General features: G+C 44.1%; 1 protein-coding gene across 4 annotated transcripts in view; it reads left to right on the top strand.

Annotated features, from left to right (window-relative positions):
• kcnma1a (potassium large conductance calcium-activated channel, subfamily M, alpha member 1a) overlaps positions 1 to 26,540 on the top strand; it is a 268,520-nt gene that overhangs the window by 43,012 nt on the left and 198,968 nt on the right. The gene's annotated exons all lie outside the window — the stretch shown is intronic.

The raw sequence follows: 26,540 nt of genomic DNA, 5'->3' as shown, positions 1-26,540 counted from the left end.
AGCAAATGTGAAAATGTGTACAAATCTTTGAATATATATATATCCCCAGACGCAAAGATTTGAGTGAAACATGTTCGCTTTAAAAAAACATATATATTGAAAGATTTGAACGAATTTTCACGATTTTTCAAAAACATTGCAGATCTACAAGCTCGTAGCACGGCACTCAGTGCCACGCTATGAGCTTGTATATCTGCCGTTTTTGAATCGCCCAAAGTATAAGATAATGGTTATAGCAAAAAAAAAAATGACACAGTAGGCTATGCAGGCTATTGTACCAGTCTGGAACTGAGCTGTGAATCATTAAGGCTACCACTCACGCTGGAACAGCCACACTGTCCCCCAGATTAAACCTCATTAGCTCAATCATAAAACACGACTGTAGCGAGGAGTGTCTTGAGTTACATCTCATAGCTGTTAGCTAGAAAGGGGAGAAAAAAGAGCCATGAATTTTGCAGAGGCCCAAGCCACAAGTCCAGAGCCATCCAACACAGCCAGCCATTGTGAATCACATTGTGTTGGGTACATAGGACAGAAGGTTGCTGGGAAGCTAGCCACCACGGAGCTGGCAAGCTAGCCACCGCGCAGCTCAGCTTACAACAGCCCTGTCCCATATCAGTGAGTGACTCAGCCCCATTTGTTGACTACGTTTGGTGGATGAATGCGTCTAAGTTCCAGAGAAACGAGCACTTCCTCTGCTGCCACTCTTAGTTCTTTTAAATCACAGCTAAAGATATTTCCGTTTGCCGCTGCTCTCATAGTTATTTTTTTTTCTTTATCATCTGAACTGTAATTTTATTGATTTATTTTTACTGTTTTAGTTTTTTATTGTATCCTAATATCATTATGTAATGTGTTTCCGTTGCTTGCTGTTTTGTGTAAAGACCATTTAATTGCCTTGTTTTTTAAGTGTGCTATACCAATTGCCTTGCCTTGGCCTTGCCCTCCTCCTAGGCTTGGCAAAGCCTTCTGTAAAGGACTGAGAAGATCTTAGACTTCTTCTTTAGATGTGCTCGCTCTTTTGTGGCCGAGTAGGGACCTTAAAACGGGTACAGGGTACAGTAGGTACAACATCAGAGTAGGGATCTTAAAACAGCACCACTACTTAGTAGTGTACAGTGGGTACAACATCAGAGTAGGGCTCTTAAAACCGCTTCAGTACTGAGTAAGGTACAGTACAGTGGGTACAACATCAGAGTAGGGCTCTTAAAACCGCTTCAGTACTGAGTAAGGTACAGTACAGTGGGTACAACATCAGAGTAGGGATCTTAAAACAGCAGCAGTACTGAGTAGGGTACAGTAGGTACAACATCAGAGTAGGGATCTTAAAACGGTAGCAGTACTGAGTAGGGTACAGTACTGTGTAGGGTACAGTACTGTGTAGGGTACAGTACTGTAGGCACAACAACAAGAGCCTTGTCCAACAGTCCGTTACCCCGCTGGCCCTTATCCCAGAAGATCCACCCAAAACCTTAATGAGTTTTCTCTTCATTCTCTGGGTGCATCAGACATGAAATGGGAGGGGTATTATGTTCCTCACACCTGGCTGTGTAGTGTTGTAGGTGAGCAACCGACAACAGGGGAAAACAACCAAGACTGGTGTCTGGTGTGAAGTTCCCTAATTGGCTCCCTGCTATCTGGGCTTGTGCTGATCAATGACCCCGCGCTATAAAGAGCAAGATCCGGAAATGCCTGGCTGGCAGATTAATGTTTAAAGCAAAAGGAACACGGTGAGGGAAATGGAGAAATTGCTCGTACATGCATCCTACCTCCCTAAAATTTCCCGCTCAATGTGTTATGTAGAGCAGTGGTTCTCAAACTTTTTCATGCCAAGGAGCCCCAAAATGTATGTATTCGGCCCGCGGACCCCCATCTGAAAATATGTTGTTCCAGTGACCCCCCAGAAGCAAAGGTTGAGTTACAAATGTTCACTTTAAAATATATATATATTCAAAGGTTTGCAAAAAAATCACGATTTTTCTAAAATAGCAGATCTACAAGCTCATAGCGCTATGAGCTTGTAGATCTGCTATTTTTAAATAGCCAAAGTATAAAAGGTTAAAGTGGTTAAATTTATTGTGATGCTATATTAAAACATTTTGCTGGGGACCCCCTGGAACCCCCCCAAGGACCCCTGGGGAACCAATGATGTAGAGTATATACTGTACATTAAAGCCCCCGTATTTGACGGTTTCTGACAAGCTTGAAGATCGTCTACTGTATTTTCGGCACACAGCTAAGCATAAATCAAGCATAAAGGCCATCAAGGCCTGTCATAATACATTGTTGTCGACTAAATCAACTGTAGATTTAGCTGACTAAGGGACTACTTGAAATTTGCAGAAGGGGTTCCTTGGAGTAAAATAGGGGAGGGTCATACCTTTCTCATTTTAGTCCAAGGGAAGGTCACATCATTTTACTTTTGAGTCCAATGAAGGGTCATACAAATTTGAATTAATACAATAGTCTGTTTTTTTTATATGCCTTTTTTTAGAACAGCTTTTTTGAATTCAGCAGAATAGTGGTCAATGACACCCTTCTGTTTCAAAGGATTCAAATCAAGTAACACCTTGGTCTATTCAGAATCAATGACATTCGTTAACAAGCCATCAACGCACTGCGACCCCCGTCAGAGAGAGTATTCCGAGTCTCAACGATGGTAGTTGATCTCGGGTAGCACATGGGAACGACTCCAATGTGGTTCTCGGACTTCATGCCGGCCCGCGTGTGATGTAATTTGTTTATCGTTGCCGTCGGGCACAAACCTCTTCTCTCCATATTGTAACGTTTTGTGTTTTTTCGTAAATTAACTCCCTACTTGATCGTACTAGCCTGGCTCCAGCCCGTGAATCGCTAGCCACGGCCATTAAAAAAATATGTTCAGGCGATTCTGGTCTGGTGACGCTCTCATAGGAGGTCTCAGCCTCGGTTGAAAATCTGATCGACGAATCGGGATCGGGATAATCCAGTACGAACCAATCGCCAAAGAGTCTTTGAAAAAAAAAACTTTGGCCACGCCCCCATCTCAGCAACCGGCTGCATTGAGAGGGCTTTCAGACTGAATAATGGAGTGAAACGAAATGAAAATTCAGGCTGAGTGTCAGGCTATGATCGTACTACAGCGTCACACAAAACCTTGTAGATCTGCTACTTTTGCTATTTTAGTTTCTATTTTAGTTTTGGACACATTTTTTTTCATAATTATGTTCCAATGTCCAATGCCAAAAAACACAACAAAATCGTTAATCACAATTATCAGACAATTTATCCTCAACTAACCTCAACTGTAATCGTGACAGCCCTAGAGAAACCCTGAGTCGTCCTCCTCACTGTGTTTATCTTCCTCTTTAGCGGTAAAAATGTGATCTTTTTTTATGTGCCTCCTCCTCCTCGTCCATCTTGCAGTCGCCACACTACCTCTTCTCATCCCTGTTTACTGTTGGCCAACCATAAATCAGCCGCAGGCTGCTGGAGTTTTCTGTTCCCCTTTCATAACAATCTATTTTTTTTTCTTTTTTCTGGTTTACCCTGCCCTCTAGTCCATTATTGTCTCTGTGGCGAGAGTATGTTTTATTCTCCTCTGTTCTTGCTTCCTGTTGTGGACAGATAAGTACTCAACCCCCCCCAGTACTTGAGTCAAAATATAGATACTCCTGGAGTGAAAGGTGCTCTGTCAAATTTGTACTCGAGTACAAATTACAAAGTACGTTTTCCAGAAAAAAATAATAATTGTGAAAATAGCAGATCGCAAATCGCTACCTGTTATTTTCCACTATATTTAGTAGGCTGCACCAGCGCTCCTGTTTTCGTTGTATAGAGGGGCGGGTGTATATAGAGGCGCCTGATCCCATTGGTTCACCGATCTGTCCGTCAACCCCCGCCCCGTTAACACAACATTACCGGGTACACCGATGCGCTCCTCCCGGCTTTTATTTTTTAGCAAAACTAAAAAATAAAAGCCTGGAGATCGAGGCTAATATTTAGTGGCTAATTCATCATCGTACGCTAGTGTACCTTTTGCTTTGCTAGAAATGTAGTTGAGTCAAAAGTATTTGTCGTTGAAATGTAGTGGAGTGAAAGTCATACAGTAAGTAAATACTCAAGTAAAGTACCGATACTCAGAGAAATGTACTGGGAGTAGTTCAAGTGACTGTGTATCAATGTTTGTATCAATTACACACCCCATGACGTCTTCAATTCATGGGGATTTTTTCGTTTTTGTTGCATTCCTAAGCCAATCATTTGATGACTGGCGGAGACTCAAAGAGTCTCTTACTGAGTCACCTATTCAAATTATTGGCTTAGGAATGTAACAAAAACAAGGCTTCGTGGCCTGTGTAATTAATAGAAATATATATTTTCTTGGGTGAACTACTCCTTAAGTGCAGTAAATCATCTCTGTCGGGCAGAAAACTGCCCAAAACTGTTACTTTTCAGGATTCAAACTGAAAAACAGCAAAAGTAGCAGATCGACAAGCTCAAAATGTGTCGCTTCGCTCCACGTTAAGAGCTTGTAGATCTGCTACTTTTGATACTTTCGTGTGATGCTGTAGTATGATCAAGTATGGCGTTCATTTACGGAAAAACACAAAAAAGTTAAAATACGGAGATGAGTTTCTGCCCGACAACAACGAAATGTACTTGGTTACTGTCCACCACTGCTCATAACATTGTATTTCTGGTTACCGTGGCCTCTAGTCCTACGTTATTCTCCTCTCTCTCTGCTTCATCCTCTCACCTCCTCTTTCCTATTATCTCTCCACAATATGTGTTTCTTGGGACTTTTTCCTTGTCAGACTGAGGGTCTAAGAACAGTCCATCATATCACATGGTTTCTGTTGTTAACCCCTTCAATCCGGGAACACATCTCTGCCAAATGGCTTGTAGATCCAAGCCATTTTTGAATAGCCAAAGAAAGCTAAAATGACAGAGATGCCTTCCCGGATTGAATGGGTTAATCTCAAGTTATTGCTTTCTTTTATCGAAGGACCTTTTCCCACATTTTAGAAATTATATTGTTGATTTATGTGTGTGTGTGTCCATTTTGGAAAGAAAATTGGACTCTTCCTTACTTTGTTCACAGGTCTTACAAATGGTACTAATTAAGGTTGTGTTCCATTCTGATCAAACAGAGTCAGGGTGCTGATATTGTGCATGTTGGCTCACTGGAAACACTCTGCTACACCATTGGGTCTCAAAGTGTGGCCCAGGGACCCTCATGGTTCCTTGAGGCGGTTCCAAATGGCCCCTTAAGGGTGTGTAACTCTGTGAGTAGACAAATGGAATGTTCAATTTGAGTTACGGGGGTTCTAGAAATTAAAATAAGATTGAGAACCACTGCGCTACACTAAATGGAACAGAGCCTTCATTAGTATCATTGCCGGTATTCCGGTAACACCTGTGAAGTAAGTAGGGAAAGCGGCCCAATATCTTTGCAATATGGCTGCTGTGTGTGCATAGAGCCTGTTGGAAGTCAAATATCCCTTCTCCAGCTCTCACTTCATTTGCATAGAACACAAGGGATGTGTATCAATGTGTAGCAATGTTACCCCCCCCCCCCCCTCCCCTCATGCATTTCCATAGTAACACGCTGTGTTCATTGTGGTCAGAAAATAGGACCAACTCATTATGTTGAGGATTACATGTGTGCGTGTGCGCGCGCGCGCGTGTGTGTGTGTGTGTGTGTGTGTCTGAGCGTCACTATACTTGTTAGGGCCAAATGTCCCCACAGGTATAGTAGAATTTGAGAAACAGACATTGTGAGGACAATTGTCCTGGTCCGCCCAAGAGAAATGGTTGTTTTGTGGTTAAAAAAAAAAAAAAAAACAGTTTAAAAAAAGTTATGCTTACAATTATGAAAACATTCAGATTGGGAATAGGATTTTTAGTAAGCTTGTAGATCGACTATTTTCAGTTTAAGGTTTAGGATTAGAAATGGTAAAAAAGATTAAGTGAAGATTAATAAAATTGCTGTCCTAAAATGTTGATATCCCCACAAGTATACGTAGTAATTCAAACGTGTGTGTGTGTGTGTGTGTGTGTGTGTGTGTGTGTGTTTGTGCGTCATGAACAATAGCGTATTTGTTGTGTGCGCAAAGACACCTGTGGTGCTTTATGGTTAGGGCTGAGGCAAATAACGTGCGTCAATACTAAAGTAATGAAGGTGTCTGTTGTTTGTTTCCACTGCCTGTGTTTCTGACCCTTAAATCTTTCCGGTGCGCCGTCACCGCGCTCATTAACGTGCCAATTATCACCGCTTCAGGACAAAGGAGGCAATAGGATGCCTGACATGGTTGTCTTACCCTGGGTCAGATAGATGGAAAGGTGCTTGACGCGTTACCTTGTTCCGAGGGTAAATTATTAGGCTTTTAGGGAACAACAGACTGAGTGGCGTTCATTTTTTACTGCTAATTGCTCAAATAAAACATGTGACGCTATTAACATCGATTGGAGTCTGGTGTGAAGGTCATGGGCAATAATAAAGAAAATAATGACACACATTAGAGACTTGGTTCTCAAAGTGGGGTCCTTGAGGGGGTTCCAGGGGGTCCCCAGCAAAATGTGTTACTATAGCATCACAATATTTTTATCCTTTTATACTTTGGCTTTTCAAGAATAGCAGATATACAAGATCATAGCGCGGCACAGAGTGCCGTGCTATGAGCTTGTAGATCTGCTATTTTAAAACAATCGCGAACATTAAGTGCAAATCATTGATTTTTTGTTTTTGTTTTTAAGCGAACATTTGTAACTCAAATTTTTGCTTGTGGGGGTCCCTGGAACTAAATATTTTTAAATGGGGGTCGCTGGAACTAAATATCTTTAAATGGGGGTCCGCGGCCAAATACATATCATTTTGGGGGTCCTTGACATGAAAAAGTTTGAGAACAACTGCATTAGAGCAGTCGTTCTCAAACTCGTTTTGGCCCATAGCACCCGTGTAAATAACGTTTTCATCCATGGCACCCCTGACTTACATTGTTATAGCACCTTACATTTATGTGATGTTTACATTACGTAAATATGTAATTCCCCCCCCCCCCCCCCCCCTCTCCTATAAGCTACAGTATGCCACGAGGAAAACTTGAGACAATATCAGTTTCCATTAGGACGGATTGAAAATAACTTTATACTTGACATTTAACCACTTGAACCCCAGCATCCCTATTCTGGGGGGAACATTTTGCCAAAAATAGCCGATCTGCAGGTTCACAGCGAGCTTGCAGATCAGCAATTTTTGGCAAAGAGATATGGTGTACTGTAAATCGAAAAATAACTCTCCAAGTAATGTGCAACTCAGGTTTTACTAGGGGTTGAAGATGAATTCCAAATATGAAAGTGTTCTGTGGCACCCTAGGGTGCCCTTGGCACCCGCTTTGTGAGACCCTGCTGTAGAGCACTTTTACCTTTTTATTTATGTGTTTTAAAACAACTTTAATGTGGTATTTTACTACTTTGACCCATACAGTCATAATATCCAACAGAGCCTCATAATGTATTTAGTGGTATTTATGTAGACTATTGTCCTGCTGTTTGGTCCAACTTCTCGCACTTTTCAGCCCTCAACCATTAAGAGTCGTGGTTCTCAAACGTTTTCATGTCAAGGACCCCCGTCCTTGTATTTATTTGGCCCCCCATAAGAGAATATTTGTGTAAAGATGTAAAATGTTTCAGAAATGGACGATCTAAAAGCTCACAACGTGTGAGCTTGTATAGGCTCTGTGGGCTATTTTTTTAAAGCGTTAGTTCTCAAAGTGGGGTCCGGGGACCCCCAGGGGTCCTTGGAGGGATACCAGGGGTCCCCAGCAACATTTATTAATAAAGCGTCAAAATAATTGTAACCCCTTTATCCATATTTTATACATTGGCTATTCAGAAATAGCAGACCTACAAGCTCATAGCACAGAGTGCCGCGGTACGAGCTTGTAGATCTGCTATTTTTGAAAAGTCTTGAAAAGGTGTCCAAGTCTTTGAATCTTTTTTTTCTAAAAGGTGAAGATTTTTAACACAAATCTTTGCTTCTGGGGGTCCCTGGCATAACATATTTTCAGGTGGGGGTCCGCGGCCACATACAGCACTGATGTAGAGCTCAGTGGAGATGCAATGGGTGAGGGCTCAACAAATCTGAGGAGTTTTTACTTTACTGGAGTATTTCCAATTCTCAATACCTTTACTCCACTAGATCTCAGAGGCAAATATTGTACTTTTTACTCCACTACAATGATTTGAAAACTTTAGTTACTTTGTTGATTTTGATTATTATTTCAAAACATACATTAATCACTTCAGCCCTATATAGATTTCGGCCATTTGAAAACGGACGCTCTACAAGCTCACAATGCGAGCTTGTAGAGCATTGTGAGCTTGTAGATCGGCTATTTTCAAAAGATTTGTATACATGTTATACATTTGAAAACTTGTGAAATGGGACATTCTGCACAATGTGTACTTTCAACTTTTGGTACTTTAAGTGCATTTTGATACCACTGTTGTTATGTGCATACGGTACGCGCGCCGGCCCGGTCGGCCATGTGGAACGGCCAATGAATAATGGAGGCAGACTGAGAGCGATGGTTGAGCAGATCGGAGTCAGAGCGTCGTTTCCGCTTGATCTGAGCAGCGGGCGCGCCTCTCCTCGGCTGCCGGAGACCCGGGCACCCATGCAGTCTGCTCTGCTGCTACTGCCACGGGAGAATCCATCTGCTGGCTAAATATACACACCTATGATGTCAAACTGAGAACCACACCGGGGAAGAGAGAGAGGGAGAGAGGGGGGTGTGTTAACAGCAGGACACAGGCACATTTTTCTGTGTAACAACATTCAGAGGGAAGAGAGAAATTTACAAAGGGCTTTCGAAAATGTGTTCGTATATGTGTGTGTGTGTGTGTTATATGGGGCGGCAGTGGCTCAGGGGTAGAGTGGCCGTTAGAGCGGCCGGATGGAAGCCATGAGGTTTCCAGTTCGATCCCGGGCTCCCCCAGAAGACTTAAATGTCGAAGTGTCCTTGAGCAAGGCGCTGAACCCCTGTATCGCTCCCGATGAGCAGGTTGGTGCCTTGCATGGTTTCCTCCGCCATCGGTGTGTGAATGGGTGAATGTAATGCACAGTCTATGTAAAGCACTTTGGATAAAAGCGCTATATAATGTGTGTGTGTGTGTGTGTGTGTGTGTGTGTGTGTGTGTGTGTGTTGCACACACACACATACACACACCCGTAAAGGGCTAAATAAATCTAAAATGTGTATATAGATATACACTTTATATACAGTTAAATGAACAGTCAGCATTGACAGGATGTACTGTAAGTAAAGTACAGTAAGCCCTTTATCACAGGGAACATTTTGGTTTAGTGTAACCGGCATTTAAAATGGCAAACACAGCGAACAGGGTCTGTGTGTGTGTGTGCGTGTGCGTGTGTGTGTGTGTGTGTGTGTGTGACATTGACTAGTTTCAACGTTCTCCCCAGACGGACAGGGGGGGTGGGGGGGGGGGGGGGGGGGGCGGGGGGGGTGTCTATAAATAGCGGCTCACACTGGAATAGAGTTTTCCCCCATGCAGCGATGCGGGCGAAAGCCTGCCCAACAGCTGCACTAAAGCCAACTTCTGTTAGATCAGCTCAGTCACATGGGCTATACAGTACATGTCTCACTTTCCCTCTTCCTACGACTGCCTGCCTGCCTGTCTTGTCTGTCTCACTCTCCCGTCTGTCTACGACGACGTCGGCGCGCGGCGGGGTCCCGCGCCGCCGCAAATAGCCAATCGACAAGCTTACAGCGCCGGTCGGCTGTTTGCGTCACATGACGGGAGGGTAAATTAAGCATCGCGGGTGTGTCCACTCCCCTCTTTATTCTATTAGCCTCTTTTTCCCTCGCGCTTGTAGATCTGCTCGTGGCTCGTAGATGTGCTATTTGTGGCGTGGGGACGTCGTCGTCATACGACGGAGGAGGAATTGAGCAATGGCTGTCCCAGGTCCCCAATCCCCATGCATGTCTGTCTGTCCACTCCCCTCATTATTCTATTATCCTCTCTTTGTCCCACGGCTTCTGGTTGATCTTGCTGACTCGTATGTTTTCCCCCCCTTTCTGTCAGCGCCTCCCTTTGCATCTGTCTGTCTTAGGTTTCTCTGTCCCGTCTCTCTCTCTCTCTGTCTCTCTGTCTCTCTCTCCTCTCTCCTCTCTCTCTCTCTGGTTTTGCCTATCTCTGCATTTTAGTATTTGCAGATTTCTCTTCCATTATCTCCGTCTCTCCCTTACAATGAGGTCCGTCTTTTGTTTGTTTTTCTCTTTTCCGTGTTCCTCATCTTTGTGTGTGTGTGTGTGTGTGTGTGTGTGTTTGTGCGCGCGCATCAGCAATGGGTGCAATCATAGCCTTGACTAAATCCACCCAATTATAATGAATATTTTTCCACTAATAATCTTACACACACACACACACACACACACACACACACACACACACACACACACACACACACACACACACACACACACACACACACACACACACACACACACACACACACACACACACACACACACACAGAGCCAAATCCCAGCACACCATGTGGAGATATTCCCGTCCATAGGTCTGGTGTAGTGAGCCATAAGGTGCTGCAGTACAGTACAGTATGGGGTCATGTGGTAATTATCATCAGGCTGTGTAAGCGATGGCATACATACAGTACAATACACTGCTGTACCATCAGGCCTCGCGTTAAATCCCAGCACAGGCGTTAGGCATTGGGTTAACATCATTTTTTTAGGTTTAGCCCACAATTTTGGATAGCAGGCTAACCTCGTTGCCACACGGATTTGTCGTTATAAACTCTGTGCATAAATAATACCCCAACCTTGGCTGACCCAGGAAACGGAGCCATTCAAGACATAACTGATGGCTGACGCGATGATGAAAGGCGTAACCCCACGCTATGTGTATAACTACTCTGTATCTCTGTTTTAACGTCAGAAGAATATATCTGGAGCCATGCTTTTCCGACACTTGTAAGATCTCTTCTCTGGAATAAACTCAAATACTATTATAGCACGTTTCCTTCCTCCGTTTATTGATGTAATTAATTCTTATCTGACCGATAGATATGGACCGGTATTTACTAGGAGAAATAAAGCTATCAGTCTCTGTCAGGTGGAAACCTCACATGTCCAAAACTGTTACATTTCAGGATTCAAAGGCAAAAGTAGCAGATCCACAAGCTTGAAACGCGTCGCTTCGCGCCGCGTTTCGAGCTTGCTTGATCTGCTACTTTTGATGCTTTTGTGTGACGCTTGTAGTGTGATCAAGTAGGCCGTTAATTTACGAAAAAACACAAAGTTTGAATACGGATATAAGAGGTTTTTGCCCCGACAGCAACGGTTTACTCAGTAGCAGGAGGCAGGTACACAGATACTTTACTTTATTACTTTACTTTATTATGGATCCCCCATTAGCACTGGCCTATAAGCATGGCTATTAGGGATGAGCGGGTCGGGTTTTTTCATGACCCGCCCCGCCCCGCGACGGAACCCAACCCGCCTCAACCCGCCCCGCGAACCCATATATAAATCTATGGCTCAACCCGCCCGCGATTTTTTTTAAATTCTGTAAAATCATGGTTAGAAAATAATCCCCAAGTATATTCAAACTGTTTTATTGGTATTATTCTTATTCTTATTAGGAATAAAGACAAAACAAGAGCATGTGATTATTTTCATTTTTTTTGCGTGTGAGAGCGGCTGACCCGCTCACCCACAGCCCGCATAATTGCCTCTGAAATTCTGACTCGACCCACCCGCGCCGCGGGTTGACCCGCGGGTTACGGGTCGACCCGCTCATCACTAATGGCTATTCTTCCTGGGGTCCGTCACACCCAAATACACATCATACACAACTACATACTACAGATAGTTAAGAAATACATTTCAGCAATTTTACAATATTGTACCTTGAAACTTAAAAAAAAAAATCATACGTTTCATATTAATAATAGAATAAACAGTCAATAAGATGATAATGGTTAAAAACAAATCAGTAAAGTTCATGAAATATTGGAAGATACTGTTTTACCATAATTTTGAATCCTTCTTTTGTATTGGTTTGAATTATATAACCTGGCAATGAATTCCACCTTACAATAGCTCTATAGTCTATAGGCCTACATAACAGTTTTAACTTTGGGAAAATTCAACCTTCCATCTATTGCATGTATTGTTTGATATTCATGATGAGCACACTGTTTTACTAACCTTTTATATAATATCTCTGGAGATTTTGTGACTTTTATGTTTACTAAACAATAAATAAGGATAGTGCGTCGACATAATTGCAACGTCCTCTGTTCAATTCCGGCTGGAGACCTCTCTCGCTCGCGCTCACTCGCTCGCTCTCTCTCTATCTCTCACTCTCTCGCTCTCAAATGTTCTAAAATTGAACACACACTAAAACAAGCGGATCTAGCTTCCAACGTGTCGCATATCTTCAGCTACTTTGCACTGTCATACATCGAACGGAAGTCTACAATAGGGCTTAAGCGGTTAAATAAAGAAATAAATGTTAGCAAGCCGACTGAGAGACATCTCACCACTATAGGATTCCTTCAACAGAGAAGATATATTTTGATATAAATCGTTAGGCTTCTGTTGGTTTGACTTGGGGAATATACCGGGGCAGAGCTCCAAAGTTGTACCTCAGCTCATGTGTCAGGGCTGATAAAGACATCACTATATCTACACCTCATCCAATGTGACGCCTACATGCCGGCTAGCATCACGCTAACATCCACAGTAGCTAGATGGGAACAAAATGTGCCATTTATATGTTCCCTATTGCAGTGGCTCTCAAACTTGCATTTCAAGGACCCCCAGATTGGCGTGCATGGGGGGGGGGCGCACAGACCCCCATAACATCTGTATACTCTTGAGTTACAAACCTGTAAGGGGTCCATTTGGTTTCTAGCTATCAATCATTTTGCTGAGGACCCCCCGGAACCCCCTCAAGGACCCCGGGCTGGGTCCAGTATTTTCATTTGAGAATGAACCAGAATGAACCAAACCTGGCATCCCTATTTCAAGCATAGGCCAACATGTTCAACTCTGTTGTAGGTAAAGGTATAGCGTCACAATCATTTGAACCACTTTAGCCATATTTTATACTTTGGCTATTCAAAAATAGCACAGAATACAAGCTCATAGTGCGCCACTTCATGTCGCGCTATGAGCTTGCAGATCTGCTATTTTAGAAAAATCTTGAAAATCTATTGTTATTATTACATATTTTTAACACAAATCTTTGCTTCTGGTGGTCCCTGTCACAAAACATTTTCAGATGGGGGGGGCATTTAAATTTGGGGGTCCTTGACACAAAAAGTTTGAGAACCACCGCTCTAGTCAGCTCCTAACATTTATGATGGCATCGCGCGTTACCAAGGGTGACAAAGCTATCAATGTCACCCCGAAAGGTCATCGATCGACACAGAATCACATTAGCGGGTAGCGCTGGCCTGGCTGGCCCTCTATCCCTCTATCCCGGGGCCTATTTTGAGTGCTGCTGCGGCCCTGAAGGAGGATTAGATGATTTGAGAGCACCACACTGCATTGGTGACATCCTCCACCGTGTCAGCAAACGGGCACGGGAGCCAAAGGCTTCTTTTTTCTTTTTTTTTAAAACAACTTTCTGCCAGAAAAGACCTGACGGAACATTCTGCATCTCCCAACAAGTGGGACAGACACTCCTTCCTCAAAATGGCTACCCTTTGGGAGACATTGTTGTTGTTCAGATGGCGGACAAATTGGTCAAATCTGATCTTCAGATTCATTCAATCCGGGAAAGCATGTGTCATCTTAGATTTCTTTGGGCTATTCAAAAATAGCAGATCTACAAGCTCATAGCGCGGTATGAGCTTTCAGATCTGCTATTGAATATATATTTAATTTTAAAGCGAACATTTGTAACTCAAATATTTGCTTCTGGGGGTTCCTGGAACAAAATATTTTGATATGGGGGTCCACGGCCAAATACATTCTTGATATGAAAAAGTTTGAGAACCACTGATTATAGCAACATACGTTTTTTCAACAGAAAAAAAAACTGTTAGGATTTAGAAGACATTTGCAGAATCCCCAGAAGCTACAAAATGTTTAAAAAAAATACATATTCAAAGATTTGCCCCAAATTTTCTTTATCTAAAAAGAAAATAGCAGATCTACAAGCTCATGGCGCGGCACTCAGTCTGAGTCCATTGGTTGAAATCGTTTTCGCTCATGTACAGTGGCCCTAGCCATTTTGAGCTGCAGTACCTATGAATGGCCAGCATGTTCAATGCGCTTCAATGCAACCACTGGGTTCTGGGGGCTTGGTTGGAACCCTGCCTGGGGTCGACATCAGTAAGGGCATGCGGCCGCAACGGGCCTCCTAACGCCTAATGAAATGGGTTCAGATCTGAGCCAAGTCTCCTGAGGAGGCGTGTCTGAAGCCTGTCCTGGACGGGATTCTCCAGACGTGATCCAACACGTTAGCTTGTAGATTGCCTATGTTCAGTGATATCATCTTCTGTTTTTACAACGTTTTGTGAGCTTGTAGAGTGAGTGTAGAGGGAGTGTGACCGTTGTACGACAAAGTATAAATTAGGCTTCAGTGTCCAAGTGTCCAGACTGAGAGACGTCTTTAGAGATCAGATTTGAACCGCAGATCACCTAGGTCCAAAAGTTCAACACTTTAGAGTCTCAGTCCGAGTGGATCGGATTTGGATTTTGTGTGTTAAAGATATTATTTGATTTCTTATTGACATAACGTTTGCCGAGGTAATTATATGATAACAGATTGGATGTCAAAGTCATCCCAATGCCATTTTCGTTGTTGTTTTGAACTACCTAAAATCAATGTGATCCACTCGGATGGGGATTTAAACTCTTGGACCTAGAATGTGCTTCAAATCTTTTTATTTAATTTTTTTTTCTGCTCGGACTTGATCAAATCAGTCTGATACCAATCTGGAAAAATGTAATTATTTGTATTTACTTGTGGGCTGCCTGCCAGTCTGATCACAGCCTTACACTGTATAATCATGATTGTTCAAAAGGGCAAGCGAGTGACGTTGCTCTCCTCCGCTTGCAGAAAGAAGCTACAGTAATAAGTGAGACATGAATAAAACCACAATGTAGGATCCCGGGCGGCATGCAGGGCATGCTTTTCAACGTCCCTACGCTCAAACAAAAGAGGAAAGAATAAAAGACGCTTTCGTTGTAGTGTTAGACGACTAGATGAAGAACTACACATAAACTTTAATGTCAGTGTTACGAACATTCAGGGCATACTTAGGAAACATTCAGGGCATAGTTGCCAGCAATAGCCTATATATGGAGATCCCCATAGATGGAGATAATAGACCTGCAAAGTCGTCATAGAGACCCAAACGTGCCATATGTACGGAGTCTGACATCAGCGAACCCTTCCCCGAAACTCCATGTATAGACATAGCCATCACGTCCAGGGCTGAAGTCTTGATCCCATATTTGACCATAACTAACATCGGCAGCTCCATATATGGAGACGTCTGACACTATCTGACATCATCATAGTGATGTCAGGACCGCAAGCCAGCATTATAAGAAGAGGCTCGAAACCTCTCAGATAGGCACATTCCAGAGCGATTCCGAGAGACATCTTAACTCTCTCCCGAGTACCAGGAGATTGGCTGGCCTTACAACCCAGTTAATCACAGATTGCATATTCAGGACGACTAGCTGGCCTTACAACCCAGCTAGGCCTTCAAAGTAGCTCTTGAGTCCGGTTCTAAAGAACCAGTCGATTATCATTGTTATATTTGGTCCCTCGTGGAGAGCCGGATTCAAAAGCTTACTGTGAAGGAGCAATATGCCAAAAGCCACAAAGAAAAGGAAACAGGCAAGAGAAGGCAGAGTTCCAGTTCCTCCGCGACCGATCAGGGTTCGGCACGCAGGAGACGCTGCTCGAAGCCTAAACGACGGTCCCATAGGGCGACCCGTTCAAGGCAGAGCTCATCGGCGACCGATCAGAGTTCGGCACGCAGGGTAAATTCCTCCTCAACCGATCAGGGTTCGGCACGCAGGAGACGCTGCTCGAAGCCTAAACGACGGTCCCGTATGGTGACCCGTTCAAGGCAGAGCTCATCGGCGACCGATCAGAGTTCGGCACGCAGGGTAAATTCCTCCTCAACCGATCAGGGTTCGGCACGCAGGAGACGCTGCTCGAAGCCTAAACGACGGTCCCGTATGGTGACCCGTTCAAGGCAGAGCTCATCAGCGACCGATCAGAGTTCGGCACGCAGGAGACGCTGCTCGAAGCCTAAACGACGGTCCCATAGGGCGACCCGTTCAAGGCAGAGCTCATCAGCGACCGATCAGGGTTCGGCACGCAGGGTAAGTTCCGCATTGAAGAGACACTTATTTACTCAAGCGTTTGGCAATTAATGTGTTTATTGTGTGTACTGTAAAGCGTCCTTGGGTTTCTGAAAGGCGCTATATAAATCCAAGTTATTATTATTAAGTTCCTCCAGCGACCGATCAGAGTTCGGCACGCAGTAGACGACACTCGAGGCGCGAACGGCAGTTCCAGAGGGCGACCCGTTCCAGGCAGAGTTCTTCTTCAACCAATTGGGGTTTGGCAAGGAGGCACCGGTCGAGAACTCCCGTTAAGCGGCGACATGGCCCTCCAGGGGAGACTTTCTATCGGGGACCGGTACCCATCATACCGGTGTTCGCCTCTCCGGATCCTAGAGAATTCACAAGATTGAAGGGAGCATTGAATGATGCATTCCCTCCCAACACCTCAGAACGATTCAGGTTCCGCATTTTATGCGACCATCTGAAGCTGGAAGAAGCCCTCCTGGTGGCAGAGACCTACGTAGATCTCACCGGGCCAGGGATTGCGGCCTACTCAAGAAATGCTCACAATGCAACCTAACCCATCTGGACATTCTCCATGACGTACGATCTCGAGAATGGACGAAAGAAGGACAGGGGCCTGGAGAGGATGAACACCCGCAGGTCTAGAGACAACCGCAGGTCGAGAGCCGTGACAATCAACCAACGACCAACGACGGATCACGACCTGTCACCAAGATCATGCATACCACCGATGGGTTCCTTTACGTGGACCATTCTCCCAGAGGATGTTTTTTTGTCTGGACAGCCTGAGGTATGACGTCTCAGAACTGTGAGGGAGCTCCAAGTTCTGCACGGGGCGGCAAAATATCCTCCTCATGGGGCGGCGGGATGCATCTCTACTGCAAGTACTGCATGATGAGTCAGAAATGATGAGCAGACGAAGATGGAGACACAGCCAAATCCTCGCCGACCAGTTCTGGAACCATTTCTGGAGGTATTAACGATCAAACCTCCAAGTACGGCCGAAATGGCAGACCGAGATGGCAGACCGAAAGGAGGAATAGGAGAAAGAAGCGGATGCTAGGGAACATCCTGGAATGTTTACGTATTTCCACCAGTATGCCAGGAATGTTCTTGAAATGTTTACGTTTTTCCATGGTAAAACCGTGGGGCGGCTGTTACGAACATTCAGGGCATACTTAGGAAACATTCAGGGCATAGTTGCCAGCAATAGCCTATATATGGAGATCCCCATAGATGGAGATAATAGACCTGCAAAGTCGTCATAGAGACCCAAACGTGCCATATGTACGGAGTCTGACATCAGCGAACCCTTCCCCGAAACTCCATGTATAGACATAGCCATCACGTCCAGGGCTGAAGTCTTGATCCCATATTTGACCATAACTAACATCGGCAGCTCCATATATGGAGACGTCTGACACTATCTGACATCATCATAGTGATGTCAGGACCGCAAGCCAGCATTATAAGAAGAGGCTCGAAACCTCTCAGATAGGCACATTCCAGAGCGATTCCGAGAGACATCTTAACTCTCTCCCGAGTACCAGGAGATTGGCTGGCCTTACAACCCAGTTAATCACAGATTGCATATTCTGGACGACTAGCTGGCCTTACAACCCAGCTAGGCCTTCAAAGTAGCTCTTGAGTCCGGTTCTAAAGAACCAGTCGATTATCATTGTTATAGTCAGGTTGTGATCAGGGTTGCCAGATCTGCTTATTATAATTTCCCCGCAAGATTTTATTTGAAAATAGCCGATCTACAAGCTCACAACGCGTCGCATCGCGACGCGTTGTGAGCTTGTAGATCTGCTATTTTAAAATAGCTGATATGTGTTAAAGTGCTCATGTGCACATGCGTCGTCAAAATCCATGCTGCGCGGCACATCAGACGAAGGGAAGCGCATTTGTGTACCAACAGCTGGGACCGGAATTCACTTCCTGAAGCCACACTGGGGGAGGGGACGCATGCTGCACGTGATTGTGGCCTCGAATCCTGACACAGTCAGTCGCGCGACTCGCACGCAGCACGCTGCTGGCTGTGTTACAGGCACTCGTCACCGATGATGAACGCACCGTGATGGTGCAAAATATGCCGTGAGCGTCCCAATCTGGCGGATAAAAGCAGCGCAGCACAGGGCACCAACCTTGGGGGGTGGGGGCACCAAATGGCGTGAAGGAAAAAAAAACGGCGAAAACCGGCGGAATTTAGAAGCAGGGCGCTACAACATCGCCGGTGAAGCGTCCTTTTTTCTCGCCCCAAAACTGTTACTTACAAATTCTCAAGCTCAACTCAAAATAAACCACGGTTCGAGCCGTGGTTCGAGCTTGTGCATCTGCTATATTTGAGTGACACTGTAGCGAAAAAACACAAAGTTAGAATATGGAGATAAAATGATTCTGGCCGACAGCAACAATAAGTCGAATTGTATTGGAACACAGAACCAGAATATTTTACATGGTTTGATTGATTGAATATTTTATTAGGCATAAATGTAAAAACAGCACAAGTATACAGTTAATAACATTTTGACTAAAAGGTCCTTCCAAAAAAAGTCCTTGCGGTCTTGTCTCCATTGAGGTCCTTGGTATTCAATTCATAGTCCATTGGTAGTATTTCTACTTTTACTTAAGAAAAAAACATGAATAAGATGGGAGTACTTCTTCCACCACAGGGCATAGTGCTGTGTGCCGTAACCTCGTCCATTGATACACGATTTCAAGCCCCAGCGGTCCCGGGATAAAAATAACCGCACGCTGTGAATTGTGGGTAGCCTGAAAGGTCGGTGCTTGTGTCATCCGGTCTATAACCTCTTTGGGTTTTTTTTTTTAATCTAAATGTTGGCAGATAATGGAGCGCCACTGGCCTAAATGAAGCCACATTGAGATGCAAGGCAGTGTAATGGAAGAAACCCAAGACGATGGGTTTTCTACCAGGTTATTTCTAGTAGGTGGGGGGGGGGGTGGGGGGGTGGGGGTTGCATATGGCTGAAGGGCACAGGAGACAACATGAGGCTTGGTTGGCTCCTTCCTTCTGCACAGAAAGATCTAAGGAAGTGCTTCTCAAAGTGGGGTAGATAGCCGATCTACAAGCTCACAACGCGTCGCATCGCGACGCGTTGAGAGCTTGTAGATCTGCTATTTTCAAATATTTTAGTACTTTTACTTTTAGTTCTTTAAGTACATTTTGATGCCAATACTTTTGTACTTTTACTCAAGTACATTTTTAATTCTGCACTTTTACTTCTAACAGAGTATTTCTATATTGCAGTATTGGTACTTTTACTTAAGTAATGAATTTTTGTACTTTTTCCACCACTGTTGATAGTTGGAATTAGGAACCAAATGGACCCGTTATGTGTCTGTAACTCAGAGAGCGCACTATTGGAACCATGTTGCTATGTTTATGGAACGTCTGATTGCCGTGAAACATTGCTGGCCCCTGTTTCTCTTTTTCTTTTGTCTCCTGCTCTTCCTCTACCTCTTATCTTCTCACGTAAGCCTTTTTTTTTCTAAAATGAAATCCTTGGTATCAGTTCAACTGAGGTTTACATGACCTGGGGAAAAAAAGCAAACACACACACATGTAATTCTTCCTTTTAACGTGTGTGTGTGTGCTTGTACAAATTAAAGTGTTATTGGCACTCATTTCCTCAATAATTAGACCATAGATACTGGCATGCAGGCAGTAGAAGTTGTCCTCAGAGGATGTCCATTATTATATAATATAATAATACATTATTATATGAATTATGTATTTTATTTTACCAGGAACACTACCATTGAGGTTTATTTATTTTTAATCTTTTTTGCAAGGGCTTCCTGGCCAAAACAGCAGCAGCACGCAAAGTTTCACAGAAAAATAACACAAAGGGCAACAATAAAAACATTAAAACATTTTTTTTTTACGGAACAGATTAATGAAGTTAAGTGACAGGACATGTACCGACACAATTATGTGCCTTGACCACTTAAACCCCAGCATCTGTATTTTGGGGGGGAAAGACCTTCGCAGAAAAGAGCAGATCTACAGTACAAGCTCCCTGGAAGATCGGCTATTCTTAGGGAAAATTTTGAATGCACTTCGAAAACAGAAAAGACACTAGTACAAGTAAGACGCGCGAACGCTGGAAGCGAACGCAGCTCGAAAATATTGTGTATTTACGGACTCTGTGTGTGTGTGTGTGTGTGTGTGTGTGTGTGTGTGTGTTTGTGTTTTGACTGCAGCTGCACTCTGGCGCCCTCTGTTGGCCGCACCCAGGCAGTGCACTGCACACAGACAGACAGATACACACACACACAAGCCGAGCAGACTTTCATAGTAAGCTCCACTTGGGCGGAGGCGCGCCTCCTTCCGCGTTCGCAATAAAGCCCTGAGGGACTCTGGTCAACCATGCAGGGTTTTAAGTGGTTAACTTGCACTTAAGTGTGGGCGTAAATTATTGAACACCACTGGAGCTATGTGTTGACCAACACATAATTCCAGTGGTTTCGATTCTGCGCTTTGATTCTGGCCGTGTATGTCTGTCCCCCTCGTCTGTCCTCATAATGTGACTGTGTTAAACGTCTGCCCCCCCCCCTCCCGCCCTCACCTCTCTGTCTTCACATTCTTGTCTCTCTGTACAACAGTGAGTTCCAGCGACCTTTTCTGGATCAGGGGCCCACTTAAATCCCCCAAAAAGCGTCCGCGGCCCACCCATCCGACCACTCAACTGCCGCGCTAAGTGGTCGGATGGGTGGGCAACGTGCATTTTCAGAGCCTGTTTATTTTTTAAACGATTGATCAACCTGGCTTGGATCATCAGTCGTGCTGTTCGACTGCTCTTCTTGACGCAAAAAAAACTAAATAATCGACCCCCCCACCCCCTACTTAAACCCTTCCGTACAACAAGCTATAACCTCGTCATTATGTCGTAGTCGGTTGCAGCGGTTTGCCGTGATGTGATACGGGCCATTTGCGAGGTTGTCAAGTCAGTTAGCAGCATGTTGCTATTTACCACTGTATTACTGTGTGGCAGAAAGGATATCTGCAAGGCATGCGGTCCAGCTGGAAACGGTTGTAACCCTGTTGTCACTGTCACTGCCAGACGTGACTTTTCGCGGTGTGCGTGACACGCTCGGTGGCATTGGCGTGGCCTCCTAACCGTGGCGGAGGGAGTGTGAGGAGGATGCAGTGGGCGGCCTGTCCGTGACAGAGCCCACACAGCCACGACATACTGTACTACCTTACTGCAACATGCCTGGAGAGCTTTGAAGGCAGGCAGACAGCCAATCAGAATGAAACCTTAGACCCCCCCCCCCCCCCCCACCCTGTACATGTTGGCCGGTACACACACACACACACCCTTTTGTTATTCATATACTAGTGAGGACAGTGATCAGTGATTTTATAAAAATGTATAAAAATTGCATTTTTAACTAATAGCGAATCTGCAAACTCAAAAACGTGCTGCGTTTTGAGCTTGTAGATATGCTATTTTTGGTGCTTGACTCTGTATATTTCTGTGTATATCTGTTTATATTTCAATGTCCTCACATTGCATATTTCTGAAATTCTACTATAGTTGTGGGGACATTTGGCCCTCACAAGAATAGTAATTGAAGAACACACACACACACACACACACACACACACACACACACACACACACACACACACACACACACACACACACGCACACACACAAGCACTCGCACAGACATGCACACACACACACACACACACACACACACCCACACACACAGAGTGTGGTATTTTCACCATGTGACAGGGAAGAAGCATCCTGGCTATGTCCAGTAGGACTGCAGCACTATGGAAAAGTGAGGTTGAGAGGTTAACAGACAGGCAGACGTACCACACCATGCAAATCCGTACAGTAGTACGCACAAACATGTTCAGCAATTTACATCGTTATCTTCCAGCACAGTGGTTCTCAAATACTTTGAATAATTTGAAATGATTCCAAATGTATCGCAATCTTTGAAGGTTTTTCAAACTATTTGCTATTTTGCTATTTCCAAATGGCCGAAAAATAAAATACGTATAGGTAGACTTTAAGTGTTTAAACTTCCTAATTTTTGCTGGGGACCCCCTGGAACCTCCTCGTGGACCCCCCACCACTTTGAGGACCGGTGCTCCAGAAATATCGCAGATCTACAGTATATTGAACAAGCATTCATCTATTCTAATGCATTGACTTAATAAATGTGGCATTCACTCAAAGAATTAAAAAAACATGTTTTGGGGTTTGAGAGCATTGTTATTATACCAATGACACACATTTGTGAGTCAACTAAGCATGACTCTGCTGTAGCTAAGAGTCTGTAACGAATAAGAAACTAAATTATCTAGTACAGCATATCGTCTGTCGGGTGGAAACCTCATACTGTATGTACAAAACGGTTACTTTTCAGGATTCAAATTCAAAAGTAGCAGATATACAAGCTCAAAACGCGTCGCTTCGCACCGCGTTTCGATCTTATCTGCTTTTTAACGCTGTAGTATGATCAAGTGGGGCGTTAATTTACGAAAATCAAAATATGGAGATAAGAGGTTTCTGCCCGACAGCAACGATATACAGTATAGTGAGTAGCAACCCAAAATGTGGAGCAGATAATAATCTTAGGACTAAGACTAAGTCAGGCCTTTTAGTGCTAGTCTATCAGCATTGTTATAGGGGATGGAATCGAATGAGGAGAATGGCAGCTGTGTCCATGCCGTATCATTAAGAAATGTAATCCAATTTGAGCAGACAATCCCTTTGAAACGGACACGGCATTCATCTGTGATGTCACTGCTCTTCTGCCCGCTAGAAAATACTGTGTGTGTGTGTGTGTGTGTGTGTGTCTGTGTGTTGCGCACAGGCACGCATCGGCCAGGATTAGTGGTCTTGTTTAGCCCAGTGCTTCTCAAACCTTTTCAAGTCAAGCACCCCCAAAATATGTATTTGGCCGCGGACCTCCCAAAAGAGATTTGTGTAAAAAAAAAAATCAGAATTATTAAAAATGTCCCCAACATACCCTAAGGTGAGGTTGGCGAAAGGGCCTACTCTGTGTGGAGTTTGCATGTTCTCCCCGTGTCTCTCAGGGTAGTTAATACCCTCACAAAAACATGTAGTAATCCTGGTCGCTATAATGCCTCCCCCATGACAGCCGGGGCGCCTGATGGAGTGGAAAGGAACTGGTTGGAATAACGTGTTCCTTCCACGCACTACGTCCAACCGGGGAAACTCCCCTCTGTCAGGTGACAAGAAGGTCAGTTGGCTCTCATGCATTGAAGGAGGCATGAGCTCGGCCCTGGCCTCCCTAGGCTGGCGAGGGTAGTGTAGCGCCCACGATCACTTAGAAAATTGGCACCGGGTGAAAAATAAGGGTTACAAAAAAATGTAATGAAAAACAAAAATGTCCCCAACATTTACGATTATATATATTTTTTTAAATTTCAAAAATAGCAGATGATGTAGATTTGCTATTTTTGAATAGCCAACATTTCAATGGATAAAATGATTGTGATGCTATATTAACTACTTTTCCTGGGGACCCCCCAGATCCTGTGTCTATAGGTGAGACATGATCTTTAACACAATCTAAATGTCAAAATCTAAATAGAAGAGCAGGGAGACAACCACCCAATTGTATACGTTGTATTGTATTAACATACTCTACCACGCAGATTGGACAAAATTACGTTTTATTCATTTGAGAAAAAGTTGAACAGAAGACAATTTATGACAATTTACAACACAGATGAGTCACTTTAAATTAAGGCAACACTGCCGACAAAATACTGTTGATATTTCACTGTAGTTCATTTTGTTGTTATGCACCGTGTTTCAAGCTTGTGGATCTAATGCTTTTATGTGACACTGTAGTGAGATCATGTAGGGCATTAATTCACGAAAAAACACAAAGTTAAAACAATATGGAGATCAGAGGTGTATGCCCGACAGCAACAATATAATATAACAGGAGATTCAGCCTCCTCTGTTGCCCTACAACACACACATTTCCAGGAATACGATGTGTTGCCATGGTGTCAGTTGGATAAACAAGTAACAATCCCAGCACCCAAAACGATAAATAAAATACAATGTTATATCCTGTTTGTTTTGTTATTGTTTTTTTACATTCTAGCCATAGGAACTTAACCTGTCCTAGGAATTCAGTGTCACGTAGTTGGCTTAAGTAAGTAATCTACTATGATGGGAGCCTGTCAGATGTGTGAAGCGGCTGTGAGGAAGACCACAGTAAAACATTTGTTGTTGTCGGGCAGAAACCTCTTATCTCCATATTTTAACCCATTAAGACCTGGAACGCAGCTCAGATTTCTTTGCTTGGCTATTCAAAAATTGCAGATATACAAGCTCATAGCACGGCACCGAGTGCTGCGCTATGAGCTTGTAGATCTGCTATTTTTGAAAAATCTTGAAAACATTTTTTTCCCGATTTTTTTTTTTCTCCAAAAACTGTTAGGATTTAGAATTGTTTTAAGAATCGCCTCAGATCTTAATGGGTTAACTTTTTATGTTTTTTTCCCGCGTAAATGAATGCCCTACTTGGTCCACCCTACAGCGTAACACAGAAGCATCAACAGTAGCAGATCCGCACGCTCGAAAGGCAGCGCGAAGCGGACCTGCTACTTTTGAATTTGAATCCTGAAAAGTAACAGTTTTGGACATATGAGGTTTCCGCCCGACAGAGACGATATATATATATGTATACTGCGTGGTAATGTGAGCCTAGCTGCCTCCTCCTCGGAGAAGGGAGAACTGGCTTCCATCGAGAGGGTCCAAAGTTATTGGAGTTCCCTGAATTCCCTGCTGTGCCACTTGCTGCGACAGCCCTGCACCCACTGGCTTTTTACGAGGCCAGTTGTGGCTCACACTAACCTTTACTCCATGTTGGTACGTGCGCGCACACAGGCACGCGCGCGCATATGTGTGTGTGTGTGTGTGTGTCTGTCTCTCTCTCAGTAATGACATTTCCAATGGCACAGTTCTCTTGCTTCAAGGGCTGTTACGGACCAAATTTTTATTCAAGAAAAGTTTGAGCATTTTAGTTTGTTTCGCGCTCCCAGAAGGTCAGGGAGGACGGGGGCGATATGACTTCAAACCACTATCATGATTATTTCATCAAACTTTTGCATCGATTACCATTACTGAACGATTCAAAAAAATACAAAAAATGAAAATAGTCGGATCTACAAGCTCACAACGTGCCGCTTCACAATTTTTCACCATTAGGCAACAATCTATAATAGACGGCTTAAGTGGTTAATCAGACTAATCGATGCACTCGATTACAATAAATGTATTTGAATGTTTTCAGTGTTGATTTGTTGATTCAGTATATAAGAGGGGGAAACACTGCTTCTCGATTATTCAATGAACCTACATGAGCAAGACGAAGTCAGTTATTGGTCCTAAATATCGGTTTTGATATGCTTTTTTTCCCCCCCTATTTATTGTTCTGGTAAATTGCCCAGCCCTAGAACTTGTGCTCGTCTCTGATCAGGAGTGAGTGCCTCAGCAAACAGCTGCTCACAGCAGTGTTGGCGAGCGAGAAGCCAAGCAAAGGCGTGAGGCATGTCAATGGAACGGCTGCCAGCCTGCTCGTTCAGACAGCAGACGGACAGCTGAAAGGCCCCGGCATGCTTAGGGCTGGGATCCATGCATACTGTAGGCCTGGGATCCATGTGTAGGGCTGGGATCAATGCATACTGTAGGGCTGGGATCCATGTGTAGGGCTGGGATCAATGCATACTGTAGGGCTGGGATCCATGTGTAGGGCTGGGATCCTTTTTTACTTTCAAGGACCACCATAACTCTGAGAGCGTACAAATGGAACCAAATGGACCCGTAAGGGTCCATTTGGTTCCATTTGTACGCTCTCAGAGTTACAGACCTGTGGGGGTCCAATTGGTTCCATTTGTTCACACTCAGAGTTAGTCCCGTAAGGGTCCATTTGGTTCCATTTGTACACTCAAGAGTTACAGACCTGTGAGGGTCCATTTGGAACCCCCTATAGGAATCGCTAAAGGGAACCGTTAAGGAATCGGACCGTTAAGGAACCGGAAACGTTAAAAATCCTACAGGACCGCCCCCCCCCCCCCCCCCCCCCCGGCCTGCGTGACGATGAGAACATCAGTAGATAAACCACTTTCTA

The sequence above is a fragment of the Gymnoscopelus microlampas genome (assembly GCF_963454915.1).
Source record: "Gymnoscopelus microlampas genome assembly, chromosome: 13".
NCBI lineage: Eukaryota > Metazoa > Chordata > Actinopteri > Myctophiformes > Myctophidae > Gymnoscopelus > Gymnoscopelus microlampas.
The sequence above is the reverse complement of the archived record's forward strand: the minus strand, read 5'-3'. Positions and strand labels throughout refer to the sequence as shown.